This window comes from Schistocerca piceifrons, chromosome 2 (genome assembly GCF_021461385.2).
Source record: "Schistocerca piceifrons isolate TAMUIC-IGC-003096 chromosome 2, iqSchPice1.1, whole genome shotgun sequence".
NCBI classification, from domain to species: Eukaryota; Metazoa; Arthropoda; class Insecta; order Orthoptera; family Acrididae; genus Schistocerca; species Schistocerca piceifrons.
In genome coordinates, this window is record NC_060139.1 from 131,561,521 (window position 1) to 131,573,965 (window position 12,445).

Here is a 12,445-nt window from a genome sequence, read left to right on the forward strand (position 1 = left end):
GCAGAAGGAGGGTATTTATTCGCGCCGGCAGGACCGCGAGCCCAGTATTTTCGTGTCCCGGCGGCTGGCGGTGCTGCAGCGGCGCGGCGCGGCAGTCGCCCGGGACAAATGAGTGGGTTTCCGCGGGCGGCCATTTGTCTGTGGCGCTCTAACTCAGCCTAACCCCGGCCGGCGCCGGCGCACCCCCTGCCCGGCGCGCCCAGCCGCTGATAAGCCGCCACACGGCCCGGGCACGTCCTTTATTAGCGCCGCGCCGACAGTTCATATCTCGGACGCAATATGTCGTCTCTGCGGCAAATGAGAGGCCCTGGCGCCCGTTTTTATTAGTGTCTATCGCGATGTCCCGCGAAAAAAACACGCGCGCGTCACAGCGGCCGCGTCGCTCCCGAGGGAACGCGCGGAGCGAAAATAGAGATTGGAAAGCCGCACGCACGGTGCGTGCTGCGGACGAGACGCAGGTATGCGGACGCAGCTGGGGAGGTACCGGCGGAGGGCGGAGAATGATGATACAGCGCAGATAGACTGCGGGGGAGCGGACCGCGGAAGCTCAAATACTTCAGATATACTAAGATGGTATCTGTTCATTCGGACATGTCCGAAAGAACAGATACCATCGGTGACCATGCAGCTCGTTAGAATGAAATTACAATGACATGAACACCCTTAGCTGCTTACAGGCGTTGACATACGTCAACGGGGACAGGTGAAAATGTGTGCCCCGACCGGGTCTCGAACCCGGGATCTCCTGCTTGCATGGCAGACGCTCTATCCATCTGAGCCACCGAGGACACAGAGGATAGTGCGACTGCAGGGATTTATCTCTGGCACGCCTCCCGCGAAACTCACATTCTCGAGTAATGAGTATAACGGGCGGGGACACTACGAATTTAGTGCGGGACAATACGTTGAGAATGTGAGTTTCGCGGGAGGCGTGCCAGAGATAAATCGCTACTGTCGCGCTATTCTCTGTGTCCTCGATGGCTCAGATGGATAGAGCGTCTGCCATGTAAGCAGGAGATCCCAGGTTCGCGTCCCGGTTGGGGCACACATTTTCATCTGTCCCCGTTGACGTATGTCAACGCCTGTAAGCAGCTAAGGGAGTTCATTTCATTGTAATCTCAAATACTTCAACAGAAACAATAGCGACTATTCGTCACTTAAGTACACCTGCATATATGCGACCATGCAGATTCAACCGCAAGTCTCTAGAGGAACGGAAGGTTCCAAATGATTGGAAAAGAGCACAGGTAGTTCCAGTTTTTAAGAAGGGGCGTCGAGCGGATGCGCAAAACTATAGACCTATATCTCTGACATCGATCTGTTGTAGAATTTTAGAACATGTTTTTTGCTCGCGTATCATGTCATTTCTGGAAACCCAGAATGTACTCTGTAGGAATCAACATGGATTCCGGAAACAGCGATCGTGTGAGACCCAACTCGCTTTATTTGTTCATGAGACCCAGAAAATATTAGATACCGGCTCCCAGGTAGATGCCATTTTCCTTGACTTCCGGAAGGCGTTGGATACAGTTCCGCACTGTCGCCTGATAAACAAAGTAAGAGCCTAAGGAATATCAGACCAGCTGTGTGGCTGGATTGAAGAGTTTTTAGCAAACAGAACACAACATGTTGTTTTCAATGGAGAGACGAATGGTTCGAATGGCTCTGAGCACTGCTGAGGTCATCAGTCCCCTAGAACTTAGAACTACTTAAACCTAACTAACGTAAGGACATCACACTCATCCATGCCCGAGGCAGGATTCGAACCTGCGACCGTAGCGGTCACGCGGTTCCAGACTGTAGCGCCTAGAACCGCTCGACCACTCCGGCCGGCAATGGAGAGACGTCTACAGGCGTTAAAGTAACCTCTGGCGTGTCACAGGGGAGTGTTATGGACCCATTGCTTTTCACAATATATACAAATGACCTAGTAGGTAGTGTCGGAAGTTCCATGTGGCTTTTCGCGGAAGATGCTGTAGTATACAGAGAAGTTGCAGCATTAGAAAATTGCAGCGAAATGCAGGAAGATCTGCAGCGGATAGGCACTTTGTGCAGGGAGTGGCAACTGGCCCTTAACATAGACGAATGTAATGTATTGCGAATACGTAGAAAGAAGGATCCTTTATTGTATGATTATATGATAGCGGAACAAACACTGGTAGCTGTTACTTCTGTAAAATATCAGGGAGTATGCGTACGGAACGATTTGAAGTGGAATGATCGTATAAAATTAATTGTTAGTAAGGCGGGTGCTAGGTTGAGATTCATTGGGTGAGTCCTTATAAAATATAGTCCATCAACAAAGGAGGTAGCATACAAAACACTCGTTCGACCTATACTTGAGTATTGCTCAACAGTGTGGGATCCGTACCAGGTCGGGTTGACAGAGGAGATAGATAAGATCCAAACAATAGCGGCGCGTTTCGTCACAGGGTTATTTGGTAAGCGTGATAGCATTACGGAGATGTTTAGCAAACTCAAGTCGCAGACTCTGCAAGAGAGGCGCTCTGCATCGCGGTGTAGCTTGCTGTCCAGGTTTCGAGAGGGTGCGCTTCTGGATGACGTATCGATTATTTTGCTTCCCCCTACTTATACCTCCCGAGGAGGTCGCGAGTGTAAAATTAGAGAGATTCAAGCGCGCACGGAGGCTTTCCGGCAGTCGTTCTTCCCGCGAATCATACGCAATTGGAACAGGAAAAGGAGGTAATGACAGTGGCAAGTAAAGTGCCCTCCGCCACACACAGTTGGGTGGCTTGCGGAGGGTAAATGTAGATGTAGATGTAGCACTGAATCCTACAATAAATTGTTTCGTTCCGCTACGAGTCGCATTGTTTATTTATTTAACTACTAGCCGAGTACCCGGCGTTGCCCGGATGTGTATTTATTCCAGTCGTCTATCAGTCCATCTCCTCCTTTCCCCTCTCTCCCCACCTTGGTGTACCTAAATTGGGATACCTGAAAGACTGTAATTTTTTAATTGTTTGTCTCTCTCTTTATCATGATTTATAGGAAGATAAACCTAACAAGATTATATAACATGTGGTATAGAATCAATGTTATCTTAGTAATTTCAGTTTTTTCCTTCTTCGTTTGTTAACAGTTTTTTTATTAATCACTTCTCTTGTTTCGGATGCCTCTGTGGTATTGTGTAAAGGAAAAAAGTGTAACTTTGCATCAAAAAGTATTCAATGCAGTGTTTATTACAAGTCTGTAGTAGGGTTTTATTTAGTAGGAGGAAAAAACTACGTCGATTAAGATTTCTTGTACAAAAATTTTATTCCACGAAGATGATGCTGCACTGTCAGAAGAAATTTACTTATCTGGTAAGAGGAAGGCCTCAGAGGAAGACTACGGAGCTGATGCTATCAAGAAGAAACGAGGTAAAGCGATAACTTCCGCGGACATTATATTACAAGACATTAATGAGAATTGGTGAACGTAACAATAACAGCTGTTCGGTCTGCCACCCTCCCCACATACCTTCAGACACTTACCATTATTTACACAAATTAAAAAAAGTTATAACTAAATACGTCGCTCCCACTTCAACCCCCACCAGCCACTCTCTTCGTCCTCCTCTTTCAGCCCCCATTCTCTGTCCATCTCCTGCTCCCCATCTCTGTGTCAACCTGCTGCCTCCTCTGTGCGTCTCCTCCTTTCTGCTCTGTCCATCTCCTCCTTCTGCCTCTAATTTCATCTCCTCCTCCTAATCTCTTTGTTAATCTCCTTCTCCCACTCTCCATCTCCTCCTCTCCTCTCTTTCTGTCCATCTCCTCCTCCTTCTATACATGCTTGCTCTTTCCTTCTCGCTGTCTGTCAATCTCCTCAGTCTCCCTTCTATCCCCACGTTAACATACTCAACCTAATAGGAAACTGGTGGTTGTTACCCCTACAGTATTTCTTTTCATATTGCAAGTAATATGTGTGCCGAATTAGACTGACATAGTTACAGGAGTGTAGCATGAGCTTTATGTGCTTTGCCCGCATGCGCACATCCCAAATAAATTTCACACGTATTTAACATATATCATACGTATCCATTTACATATTTCACCTGTATGTCTAGCGAATTTCGACATAAGTTTCATTTTCATGAAGCTTAATGTTTATGACGTCGTATCTCCTCAACTGTGTGCTGTACAATAATATAACGTTGCAGAAACATCCAGTGATATATGTGTCTACCGCCCGTGAAATGTTTAACGAATAGAGTTTGTAGCAAACAGGTAATAAATTAAAACGTCATGTACGATGTGATAGTTTCTCTCGTATCGCAGCATTTGACGTCATATCTCCTGAACAATGTGTCGTATAACAATATATTTTAATGGATATATGTTCCGTCTATAGAACTTATTGAAGGCAGTTTGTTTATTGTCATACGCATTTCGCTTCTTTTATTTGTGAAGCACCTTCAGTGGCCTGTAGTATATGTTGAAAGGTGGCTACACTGAGCCACAGCGCCAGAGATTGCGCCCAAGAGTATTATTCTGCCGCCTCCACTGGCAGTGCTTATTGAGAAGTAGCAGTAGGCAGTGTTTGTTGAGATGTGGTAGTGGAGAGTGCTTATCGAGAAGTCGTGGTGAGGAGTGCTTGTTGAGATGTACCAGTGGTGAGTCGTTGTTGAGAAGTTGCGGTAGTGAGTGCTTGTTCAGAACTTGTAGTATTGTTTTTATGGGCTAGACACCAGATGTTGTTGGATTGGGGATGCTGTATTGATCAGAGTGTGCTTTTCGTCAATATATATGAAGGTAAAAAAATTCCTTTTTTTATTATTTCAATGTCTTAAACAATAATGCCTATTGGTCACAGGTTCAGTCAACAAAGCATCTGGCTCGTGTTCTTGTATTAGACTGTATTTCTGGTTTCTATGTGCAATTATAGTATTTCTGTTTTTTTTAATTACTTCAGTATAAATGGTGTTTAAAATATCTGGTCTTATCGAGGAAGAACCGTGCCAGATGTGTACGTTGAATCACACTTCCACACACAGAACAGCTACACTTGTGTTTTGTTGTTTCGTAGGTTTTATAGTTGCTGGGGACTTAATTAATTAATTGTGTTAACGGAAATTTTCTTTCATTCTTTGTTGTTATTCTATGCAGTCAGATTGCGGAGTAATACTAGTCAGGGCCAACCGGTTACGAGACCGTAATCGGACAGACAGCTACTAAAAATTTAAAACATATTTGCATCTTTATTTAATTAAGCCCCCATGCAATGTTTCTTGTTATACATATAATATCCATAAAGAGAAAAATACGGCAAAATGTAACACAGTAACATATTGTAACTACCACATAATATATTTATTATATGTATAAAATGAAACATATATTACGGGCCACTGAAGATGCTTCACAAATAAAAAAGCGAAGCGCGTATGGCAATGAACAAACTGCCTTCAGTTAGTTGCACAGACGGAACATACCCCCATGAATTTTGAAACAGCTAACGAACGACGGAAAACAGAAAAAATGATGATATATTTTTGTAGGTACTTTCAGCAGCAAGTATGGATACTGTTTGCGAAAAGTTTTGCGAATAGAGTTAGTTGCATGATCGAGAAGTTATTCACGCATTCAGTGTATCTCCGGAACTAAATGTCGCAAAATGATGTAATTTTTTTGGTAGATTTAGCGGTATATGTGAATACAGTCCGCAAAACACAGTTAGCAGTAACAAAGTACAAAATTAAAACGTCATATGTCATGTCGTAGTTTTACTGCATGAACAGTGAAAATGTTTTCTTTCCGTCATTCTACGGGGGTCACCAGCAAGAAAAAGTTTCGTTAAGGTTTGAAATTACGTGCGAAGTTTGTTGAAAGTCTCCAAGTGCTCTCATTCTCAAATACTGCATTACTAAAGTATGCGTATTCTCGCGTAGTGCGCTATGCTGCTTTTTCACACCCGTCCCTTTGATAGGAGGGTGATTTTTACACTCGCGGTATTTCCTTCCAGACAGTAAATGATATTTGTAGTAAGTATGGTTGAAGCCGGTCCAGTGGTTTTGGAGGAGATGTGGAACGTACGTATACAAATACATACATACATACACACGTACATACATTTTTTATAATTTTTATGGATTTGATACACCGCTACGCATTTCGAACATGTTTTACTGATCATCAGGCGAATTTATTGCAGTCGTGTGAAAACAAAAGATGCCGAAATAATATAAAATCAACTGTTTCATTATTTACAAACTGTGTATGATATACCGAACAGACAAAGAAAAAAATTGGTCCAGAAAATATTTCTTGCACCTTAAAATAGATAACCCTGCTAGCTTCATCCGCACTCGTGGCAGATGATGTAATTTGGGTTGCCTGTCTTAAGATGCAAGAAATATTTTCTGGACCAGTTTTGTTTTCAAGATAGGGGAAATCAAGAGATCAGTTGCTATCGGGGATTGAAATAAATCCAATAGTGAAATCAGAAAACTTGGTGCCAGACCGGCCTCGAACCTAGATCTCCCGATTAATACAAGCACTTACCTCAACCATCTCGGACATCCGAATATGCTTCATGAGCGACCCAAATTCTCAAGTTGTCACACGCTAGCAGCGTCTCTGTCCATCAACCTCACTGCTCGCAGCACTACTTGTATTGTTGCACGAGTTTGCACTGAAGTTATCAGGAACCGTCTTTGCTCATTACTGTATACGATTGGTGCTTGTTCTGTCTGCCATATACAATTTTATTTTGTCCACCCTGTAGAACAGCGCACTGGTGTACTGCTTGTTTTCGGAGTCCAACATCAGGAAGCTTACCTGGAGATGGCGACAGGTTTGTCTTCGAATAACTGTGTCCATTCGCCACCGAGAACAGACAGTACCCTCGTGGAGTGTTATGTCAACAAATACACCGATAGATGCTTAAAAAAGGTAAAGTTTTCACGAGGTAGGAGCGTTGTGCTCGTGCATTACCCTCTTGAAAGGAGAATCCACTGCTGGTTATCACCAATGTTGACTGTAGGGCAGAGCAAGAGGTTCGAGGATCCTGTCACGATATTGCATAGCACGCATATCACCCTCGACAGCCATGAGGGACGTCTGCCATCGATACATGATACGTAAACAAAGGTTAACGACACACTGTGCAAGAGACAAACTTTGGTACCTGCCCGTCTCCATTTCTAGGATGATCATCGTCCCTCAAAATGGTTCAAATGGCTCTGAGCACTATGGGACTTAACATCTTAGGTCATCAGTCCCCTAGATCTTAGAACTACTTGGGGTTGGGTTGTTTCGGGGAAGATACCAAACTGCGAGGTCATCGGTCTCATCGGACTAGGGAAGGATGGGGAAGGAAGTCGGCCGTGCCCTTTCGAAGGAACCATCCCGGCATTTGCCTGGAGCGATTGAGGGAAATCACGGAAAACCTAAATCAGGATGGCCCGACGCGGGATTGAACCGTCGTCCTCCCGAATGCGAGTCCAGTGTGCTAACCACTGCGCCACCTCGCTCGGTTAAAGCTACTTAAACCTAACTAACCTAAGGACATCACACACATCCATGCCCGAGGCAGGATTCGAACCTGCAACCGTAGCGGTCGCGCGAATCCTGACTGAAGCGCCTAGAACCGCTCGACCACAGCGGCCGGCCATGGTCCCTCAAATAAACCCTGCACGCGTGGGAGAATAATGCCGACTCACTGAACCAGGTTCCATTACAGATGTTCCCTTCTCCACCTTATTCACGTACAGTGGTGTTCGTCGGTTTGTACATTTCTTCCTAATTAACGAAAAAGCGGTGGAGATGGATGTGTAGTGTACGTGTCGGCATAGCCCATTCCAGCTTATTGCAAAAAAGCAGCACACCTTTCCCTAGAAGAATGACGATCATCAGCAGATATTATTGACTGGAAGCGACATTTCAGCTTTTTTTTTTTCTTTTGCCTCGCGATAACGGCTGGCAGCCCTCTTTGCCATAAAGTTCCAATTCGCGCATATTCTATACTTGAAATGACCCTTCGAGGGATGTTAACAGACTGAACAAAATACAGTGTGCTCTACGGAACTGCACTACAAAATTCGTACGTAGCGTTTACCTGTGCCATAAAGAGTAATTAGAAAGAGAAGTTAGATCAAAAAAAGCCATGCATGTTATAATGTTGATGCAAAACTGTTTTTGATCGTCTTTCATTCTGTGACGAGCTCTGTGAGTACCTACTTATTGTTATTATCATGTGCATTAATCTTCTGTACGGCAGAACTTACATGATACATTAATGAGCCAAAACTTCAGACCACGGATCACCGCCAGATCGAACCCCTCCTGACGACCCTTACGTGTTCCCACGTTGATACAGTAGCATCGTCAGGTACGACTGCAGCAGGTACGGGATCATCGAGATTGGGCCGTGGGTTGTTGGAAACGTGTCGCGTCGTCCGATGAATCACGTTTCTTGATACACATGGTCGATGGTCGTGTCCAGAAGCAGCGTCATCTGCTGCTCGAAACATGATCGCTCCACTGACGAAGCTGGTCGGTGCAGTATTATGCTATGAGCGAAATTCAGCTGCTCTTTCATGGCACCTGTGAAAGTAACTGAAGGCACCGTCACAGCCGTGGACTAGATGAACACTATAGCGCACCATTTGCACTCCTTCATGCTTCCCTAACTGTCGTGTCATCGTCCAGCAGGGGACTGTCCGTTTCGCGACCTTCGTGCTACAGTGGTTTAAGGAGCGTGTTGACTGCCCCTCTCCTTCCATGAGTTTCGAAGTGCGCCAAGAAGTTATCAGGATCGAGTAAGCTTAGAAGTCACTTAGAACTTGCAAAAGCTCCGCGATCTGGCGCAGATGGGCTCATCGGGACCGACCGACCGCCGTGCCATTCTCTGCCAATGACATCATGTAGATATGGTATGGACGGACATGATTGGCACACAGCTATCCCAGTCATAGTCGGCCTTCTTTACCTTGGAGCCGCTACTTCTCATTCAAGTAGCTCCTCAGTTTTCCTCATGAGGCTCAGTGCAAACAGTTGCAGTCCTCCCACCAAGGGAAAATCCATGGCAGCACCAGGAATCGAATGCAGGTCCTGTGCATAACTACCAGACACGCTGACCACTGAGCTACAGAGACGGAGTAGAATTATGAAAGACCAGTTTAAGTACTTCGAACTAACCCCGCATACTTCCCATGCATCATGGACCTTGCCGTTTGTGGGAAGGCTTGTGTGTCTCGGCGATACTGATAAGCGAACCGGAGGTGCAACCACACAGGGGTATCTGTTGAGGGGCCAGACAAACGTGTCGTTCCTGAAGACGGGCAACAGCCTTTTCAACAATTGCAGGGGAAACAGTTCGGATGATTGACTGATGTGGCCGTGTAATGTCAACCAAAATGGCCTCGCTGTGCTGGTACTGCGAACGACGGAAAGCAAGGGGAAACTACAGCCGTAATTTTTCCCGAGGCGTGCAGCTTTACTGTATGGTTAAATGATGATGGCGCCTGCTTGGATAAAATATTCCGAAGGTAAAATAGTCCCCCAATCCGATTTCCGGGCGGGGACTACTCAGGTGGACATCGTTATCGGGAGAAACAAAACCAGCGTTCTACGGATAGGAGCGTGGAATGTCAGATCCATTAATCGGGCAGGTAGGTTAGAAAATTTAAAGAAAGGAAATGAATAGGTTAAAGTCGGATATAGCTGGAATTAGTGAAGTTCGGTGGCAGGAGGAACAAGACTTCTGGTCAGGTGAATGCAGGGTTATAAATACAAAATCAAATAAGGGTAATGCAGGAGTTGGTTTAATAATGAATAAAAAAATAGGAAAGGAACGCGGGTAAGCTAGTATGAACAGCATAGTTAACGCAAGATAGACACGAAGTCTACACCCACCACAGTAGTACAAGTTTACATGCCGACTAGCTTCGCAGAGGAGGAGAGTGAGGAAATGTATGATGAGATAAAAGAAATTATTGACATAGTAACGGGAGACGAAAATTTAATAGTCATGGGAGCTGAAATTCGATAGTAGGGAAACGAAGAGATGGAAAAGTAGTAGGTGAATATGGACTGGGGGAAAGGAATTAAAGAGGAAATCACCGGATAGAATTTTGCACAGAGCATAATTTAATCATAGCTAACACATGTTTTATGAATCATAAGAGAAGGTTGTATACGTGGAAGAGACCTGGATACACCGGAAGATTTCACATTGATTATACAATGGCCAGACAGAGATTTCGGAACCAGATTTTAAACTGTATGGCATTTTAAAGGCGAGATGTGGACTCTGAGCACAATTTATTGGTTATGAACTGCAGATTAAATCTGAAGAAACTGTAAAAAGGTAGGAACTTAACGAGATGGAACTTGGATAAACTGAAAGAACAAGAGGTAGAGAGTTTCAGAGGGAGCATTACGGAATGACTGACAAGAACAGGCCAAAGGAATACAGCAGAAAATAATGGGTAGCTTTGAGAGATGAAAGAGTGAAGGTTTCGGAGAATCAAGTAAGTAAAAAGAGGAGGGCTAGTAGAAATCCTTGGGTAACACAAGAGATACTGGATTTTATCGATGAAAGCAGAAAATATAAAAATGCAGTAGATGAAGCAGGCGAAAGGGAATACAAACGTCAAAAACATGAGATTGACAGGAAGTGCAAAATGGCTAAGCAGGAATGACTAGAGGTAAAACGTAAGGAGTAGAAGCTTATATCAGTAGGGGTAAGAAGGATGCTGCCTAAAGAAAAATTAAAGAGACCTTTGGAGAAAAGAGAACCACCTCTATGAAAATCAAAAGCTCATGTGGAAAACCAGTCCTAAGCAAAGAAGGGAAAGCAGAAAGGTGGAACGAGTATACAGAGGGTCTATACAATGGAGATGTACTTGAGGGCAATATTATGGAAATAGAAGAGGATGTAGATGAAGAAGAGAAGGGAGATATGACACTGGATGAAGAATTTGACAGAGGACTTAAAGACGTAAGTCGAAATAAGGCGCCGGGAGTAGACAACATTCCGTTAGAGCTACTGATAGCCTTGGGAGAGCCAGCCACGACAAAACTCTTCCATCTGGTGAGGAAGATGTATGAAGCGGCGAAATACCCTCAGCCTCAGGAAGAATATAATAATACCAATTCCAAAGAAAGCTGATGCTGACAGGTGTAAAAAATTGCCGAAATATCAGTTTAATAAGTCACGGTGGCAAAATACTAACATGAATGCTTTACAGACGAATGGAAAAACTGGTAGAAGAAACGTCGCGGAAGATCAGTTTGGATTCAGGAGAAATGTAGGAACACGCGAGACAATATTGACCCTACGACTTCTCATAGAATACAGGTTAAAGAAAGGCAAACCTACGTTTCTAGTATTTGTAGACTTGGAGAAAGTTTTAACAAAAAGTACTCTCTTTCAGAGATGACAGGGGTAAAACACAGAGAGCGCAAGTCTATTTACAATTTGTACAGAAACCAGAGGGCAGTTATAAGAGTCGAGGGGCACGAAAGGGAAGCAGTCTTTGAGAAGGAAGTGAGACAGGGTTGTAGCCTATCCCCGATGTTATTCAATCTGTATACTGAGCAAGCAGTAAATGAAACAAAAGAAAAGTTTGGAGTAGGATTAAAGTCCAAGGAGAAGAAATAAAACTCTGAGGTTTTGCCGATGACATTGTAATTCTGTCAGAGACAGAAAAGGACTTGCAACATCAGTTGAACAGAATTGACAATGTCTTAGAAGGAGGATATCAGATGAAGATCAACAAAAACAAAATGAGGATAATGGAATGTAGTCGAATTAAATCAGGTGAGGCTGAGGGAATTAGATTAGGACGTGAGACACGTAAAGTAGCAGATGAGTTTTACAGTTTGGGAAACAAAACAACTGATGTTGGTCAAAGTAGGGAGGATATAAAACGCTGACTGGCAGTGGCAAGAAAAGCATTTCTGAAAAAGAAAAAATTGTTAACATCGAGTATAGATTTAAGTGTCAGGATGTCCTTTCTGAAAATATTTGTATGGAGTGTAGCCATGTATGAAAGTGAAACATTGACGATAAGCAGCGTAGAAAAGAAGAGAATAACAGAAAAATGCTGAAGATTAGATGGGTAGATCACGTAACTAATGAGGGGTACTGAATAGAGCGGGGAGAAGAGAAAGTTGTGGCACAACCTGACTAGAAGAAGGGATCGGGTGGTAGCACACATTCTGAGGCATCAAAGGACCACCAATTTAGTACTGGAGGGAAGTCTACGGGGTAAAAATCTCAAAGGGACACCAAAAGATGAATACGTCAAGCATCTTCAGAAAGATGTAGGTTGCAGTAGTTACTCGGAGGTGAAGACGCTTGCACAGGATAGAATAGCATGGAGAGCAGGGTCAAACAAGTTTTCAGAGTGAATACCACAACAACAACAACAACAACAATAGCCCTGCATACAACGTACGTAACGATTAATTGTGGCCGCGCGGGATTAGCCGAGCGGTTT

The 12,445-nt window shown here is 44.1% G+C and overlaps 1 non-coding gene across 1 annotated transcript; it reads right to left on the minus strand.

Moving 5' to 3' along the window:
- Positions 1–714: 714 nt before the first annotated feature.
- On the minus strand, positions 715–788 carry Trnaa-ugc. Its single transcript has one exon. It is a non-coding gene; the product is annotated as a tRNA-Ala (tRNA).
- Between the last annotated feature and the right edge of the window lie 11,657 nt (positions 789–12,445).